Genomic DNA, 5,561 nt, shown 5'->3' on the forward strand with positions numbered 1-5,561 from the left:
ATAGCAAACTCCTGTAATATGACCTGAATTTTCCCAGGAAGATAGAGGTCATTAAACTATGAAAACCCCTCTGTTTTATGTTGATGCTGGATTATTTTTTTAACAGTCATCACTGGGGAAAGATGGACCAGTACCCACAATTGGATTGAGAGTAATCAGGTCACAGATCTAAGAAACCCAGTGAAAAGTTCTGGTGTGCTAAGGGATTCCTGCCAGATTGCCATTCTAGGGACAGGAGCGTTATATCACACCCTGCTGCTCTGAAGAAGGGAATTGCTTTCTGTGGTGGGTACTCCGCTCCCAGCTGTTCAAGGAAGGGCCACTCCTCAGCTTCTGGGCTGCTGTGTTTGCTCTGAGATGTTGAACACTGCATCAGTTATTCAAAGGCTCATAACTTCTTGGGAATAGTGGTTACATAAATCTTTTCCTCACATTCCAGGTTAAGGGGCATGGTAAAAAGATGGAGGAATCCCCCCCAAAAGACAGAAATACACAATGTCCTGAGTTGGTTAAGGCAGGAGCTTGACTCCTTCAATCAAAAACAAATCACAGTGAGGATGACGAGTTACTGTCACTGCCAGAAGTCTCTTCTGTAGTGCTGTGGATGTGGTCCAGCTCCCCATCCCAGACTGACAGCTTTCTTATCCTATTATTACCATCTGTGACTTTAACTGCTATACAGCCACTAGCTGTTTCTTACTCCTGCAGCAGTGTTCAGGTGAGATGCAAACACACCAGGCAAACCTACCAGCTTTTTGACCCACTTTAAGATGTAGGCATCCTGAAGGGAGTACATAGGCATTGTGGGGCAGTGCAATTTACAGTCCAAGATGTTAATTTCAACCACAGCTAATTTGATAATAATTTTGCCAGACTATGTTAAACTACAAAAATCTACTTTCCTAAACCAATTGTTATACCTTTACCCTATATTTTCCTACAAGAAAGCAAAATAGAGCAACAGAGAGATGAAAAGATCCTGGTCAGTGAAAAAACCCTCTAATCGTCACAAGCAAGCCATGCCATGTAATTTTCTTCATGAACTGATCAAATCATACACACACTCAAAGCCAAATTGTGAGCTGCATTCAAGCTCATAAAGAAAAACCTCACACGTCCCTCAGTTTTTCAACACCTTTGCCCATCTCATGTACCTGGTAATCTCCCACTTCTGTGCCTTGTTATTCAGAGATCAAGCAGAATTACTTACGGCTGTACTTATTTTTTAGGTATTTTACCCCCTTTCCTTTGCATGAGGGAAAAATGATCCCAGAGTGGCAAGAAGGAGTGAGGAAGAGTGGAAAGAAGCAGGATAGGGGAAAAAAAGAGAATCAAACCTCAGCAAGATGAGGTCAGCAAGATGAGCTAGGGAGAAGGAGGCATCCTCCAAGTGCCACACAGCTGTGCCACAGCTGGTCATGCTGTGACTGTCACAGCGTGCGGGGAGCTATGGGGTTGCAGCAAGGCGAGAGCAGTGACAAACTGATGTGCTTTCAGCCCTTGAATCGGTGCTGAGACTTGCCCACAGGAGCAGCAAGGAGGAAGAAAGGCAAGCAAAGTAAGGAAAACAGATGGAGACAGGGGTAGGAGACAGGAGGCTGAAGTCTGGTTTGTGGCTGGCGGGAATGAGAAGGCATCAGGAGAAAACATGAGGAGAAAGAGAAGTAAACCCAAATCCAGTGAAAAAAAAGTGGAGGTATTTGGAAGCTTTTAGGACATGGGAGGAATCAGGGGAAAAAAATTGTCATATGGGACAGTATATACTGGTTTACCACTTCATGGAGGAAACATGTGCAGCCTCATGTGTTGGTTTCAGCAAATCTGTGGAAGGGTTTCAAGTCTGTCATGGTTTAATCCCAGCAGGCAGCTAAGCACCATAAAGCCAGTGGCTTACTCTCCCTCTGGAGAAGGGAAACAGAAGAGTAAAAGTCTAAAAACAAGTGATGCAGAAGAAAACCAATTGCTCACCACCAAATAACAGGTTCCCAATCAATCCCTGAGCAGCAACAGCCCTGGCCAACCTTCCTTTCCACACCCATTTGAACACTGAGCAAAATATTATACGGTATGGAATGGTCAGTTGAGGTCAGCTGTCCCAGCTATATCCCCTCCCAACTCCTTGTCCACCCCCACCCCAAGCAGAAAGGTCATTTGACTAAGCAAGCTTTGCTCAGCAACAGCCAGAACACCCCTTTGATATCCACAGTTTCCATCAGGAATTCAAAAGAGTAACTCAGGTTGTTGGTTTATACATATGTTTTTTTAGGAACTTGGTGAATCAAATTTTGGTCTATATTCACAGCTCCTTGTGCTTGGGAGAACTCCATTATTTCTACCCAAGGAAACCAATAATGACTCAATCACATCAGGAAACTTCCCAGTGAGAAAGTTTGGGGGTGAGGAGGGAGCAGTGTTAGAAGCAAATGCAGGAATGAGGTTATTGAACAGCAGACAGAGCTATTTTTTTTTACTCTATCTGGCAAAGTAAATTCAAGAACCATGCTTAAAACCACTGCCTGGCATTTTTTTAATCTTCCTTTTTTTTTCTTTTTTTTTTTTTCTTTTTTTTTTGTTGTTTGGGGTTGGTCAGCAAATTAGCTGGCAACCTTCTCTAAGAGGTTAATTAGAGGAGATGACTCAGGAACACTACCCAGGCACACACACATGCTGCCTGTTGGGAAGCTAACAGATGTATAAGGAGCTCAGAAACCTCTATTTTTCTAACTGGGGAATCTCTTTCTCCACAGGATCCAAGTTCAGGCAGAGGTCGGATCCTTGTTCCCTCCCAGTAAGGATCAAAGTCTGTTGAAACTGAGTGATGCTTACAGTGGGAATTAGAGCCTCAGCTTATGGCAACAGAAACTGAAGAGACTTTGCAGCTCTCCTCAGTGCAATGGTATTGATTTCCAAAGCAAGAAATTGCTGCTTCTATGGTTTAAACTTTATTCTCTTCTCCAATATTTGAAATTGGCTTGTCTTTTAAAAGCTATGCTAACACTTGATGTTTAATAAAAGATGATCTTTAGTCAGGAAACTCAGCCAGGAATGTGAATTTGAAGCACAAAGCTATAGAATTACTTGTCAGTCATTGCATTTCTTTTCACTGTGTCCAGCACGGAAATGGCTTCAAATCCAACTTAGTCATTTGCTGTAAAAGGACCAGAAAAGAGCTAGGCAGTCTTCTGCCTGAAAGTTTGTGTGGGCTTTGGAGCAGGCCCACCCAGGGAACCCCAAACAATAGAGTGAAATATGATTTACCTGCTCAGTCACAAACTGATAATTTTGAGTAGAAGCTGAAATACACTCAGTTCTTGACACTAGTTCTTCTTCTCTCCTGTCTTCTCTCCTTCCATAGTCAGATAATGGCATTAGTATAACAGAAACCGTGTCTTGGGAATAGGAGCATTGTTCTGACACTCATTCATCTGCCTTAGCAGACTTTGATGACTCCCTAAAACAAAGTTCATGGAGATCCTGGTGCTAACTTCCCTATGGTGTTTCCACCAAAACACGAGAGAGGTGGAAAGGAGAAGGCTTCAAGGAACAGGAGGCGTGATGAACTTGCAGTAACTGCAATGTCAGTTCAGGTAACCACTGAAACCCCGTGCTAGCTCCAGGGAAGTCTGTCTCCTGCTTTCTTCTGCCCACTGACAGCACCTCAGGCATGAGGAGGGGAAACCTGGACCCACACAGCCAAATCAGTCTGCATAACTAAGAAACAAATCATGAGAGAAACTCCTGAGGTAATGAAGGAGCCTTCTACACATTTAATTCTGAGAAGATCAAGATTGCATTGATTTATTTACTTGCATTCACTAGTGACTCAAGTTAATTAAAGGAACTCTCCTGCAAATTCCCCATGAGATACATCAGGGGCTCATGGGACTACATGCTATTTCTACAGGAAATAATAAATTGTAGATGTTGTATTTCCCCACAATATACATCTTTACTGCAGTCTGTCAGGTTAGACCCTGATATTCATGGCATCGAAGTCCATTATGATGCTTCTGATTTTTTTGACTCTATGTAACTCTTTTAATATTTTTGTTTCTTATTAAAAATATAATGTAAGTGAAACCTTAATATATTTAAGGAAGTGCCTTTGAATTTACCCCATCACTTTTCCTTTCATCTCTTTGCAGGACCAGCTGAAGATAACACAGAATCACACCTGTGCTCAGTTTTGCTTCTACAGCTACATCAGATCCTCTTGAAGAAGCTGGCTGCAGATTCCTCTAAGTACCCCCACAAGTGGCTGCTGAGAAGTCTTCTCTTTCCCCCAGAGTCACAAGGTGTCAACTGAGTTTTTGTAGGAGGTGAGGTGACAGCCTCATCAAAGAGTTTGACTCAATGAAAGTCTTCGTGAAAGCATCCAACTTTCATTCACTGAGTTTGGTGAATGAATGGTGCATGGAGGAGATACTGTTTCTTTTAGGTACGGTTTCATGCATTTCTTGCAGCAAGCAGAAGCCACCAATTGGAGTGATGTGGGAATTACCACATAACTGAACACGGAGTGGAAATCTGTGACACCAGGACCCACAAACTGATACTTTGTTGTAAAATCCCACCCTCTGAAAGCTCTCAGATGGATGCAAAAGTGAAATAAATAAGAGATGATTAATTTATTTACCCAAGAGCATACTGGTTATAATGCTTATCTGAGAACAGACTTTGTGATCTCTGGAGTGGATCCAAACTGAGAGCAATTGAAAGCATAAGGACGGACTGGGGAGGCAGATAACGTGGGTTCAGGCTCCCTCCAACAGAGACATCATTTCAAAATGGTTTTCCCAGGTGCCAGGTGAAAACACAAACCCCAGGGTATTGAGTAAAAGGTGTGAAGTGGGATGAGTCCTCTTGCTGCTCTGTGAGCAGACGTAGTGCTTACCCTGCTCATGGGCTCTTCTTTCTCTCCTGCAGCTACCTACCTGGAAGAACTGTGCAGTATAATTTTACTCCAGCTCAACCTCTTCTAGGCTCATCAGTTTAAGATATTTGGTAAAAAAAACATCTTTTGAAAAATTCTATTTGCATAGTTGAAGTATCTCCTAAGGAAGCTTCTAGAATCATGCTGTAATTTTTTCTACCCTTCTTGATTCCTAATTAATGCTAGCTTGTGATAGTTCCCCTTTTCAGCTGGTGCATACTAGCAATGAATTTCATGACAGCCACACTGGGCTGGCTGGTGAATCAATAAAAAACATGAAGTCAGCATAAACATACTCCTCTCTTCTACCCTTTCCTTCTGACTTCACCCTAACTTCTAGATTTGTGTTTCTGGGTACATGGTGCTGTCTCAGGCAACCAAAAATAATTATAAATGACAAATAAAGTCAGGAAGATATTTGTTTTCTCTGTTGCTCGCAATAATTATTAAAAAAAAAATCCTTTGCCTTTGTGTGGAAAGATCCTGCTAAATCTCATGTAATATCTGAATTTTGTAAAGAAACCTGAAACCAGGCAAATGTTACCAATCTCTGCCAATATTTTATCACACTTTATGCTATAAAATTACCGCACACCAATTTTTTCCCAGCTATACCCCCTTTTTATAG

At 42.1% G+C, this 5,561-nt stretch overlaps 1 long non-coding RNA gene across 1 annotated transcript; it reads left to right on the top strand.

Moving 5' to 3' along the window:
• The first annotated feature begins 2,742 nt into the window (after positions 1 to 2,742).
• On the top strand, positions 2,743 to 4,307 carry LOC148185026 (uncharacterized). Its single transcript, XR_015771868.1, has 3 exons — positions 2,743 to 2,896; positions 3,438 to 3,587; positions 4,146 to 4,307. It is a non-coding gene; the product is annotated as an uncharacterized LOC148185026 (long non-coding RNA).
• Positions 4,308 to 5,561: the final 1,254 nt, after the last annotated feature.

The sequence above is a fragment of the Pseudopodoces humilis genome, chromosome 1 (assembly GCF_049639895.1).
Source record: "Pseudopodoces humilis isolate 2021_Gansu_Grassland_sample_001 chromosome 1, ASM4963989v1, whole genome shotgun sequence".
Lineage (NCBI taxonomy): Eukaryota > Metazoa > Chordata > Aves > Passeriformes > Paridae > Pseudopodoces > Pseudopodoces humilis.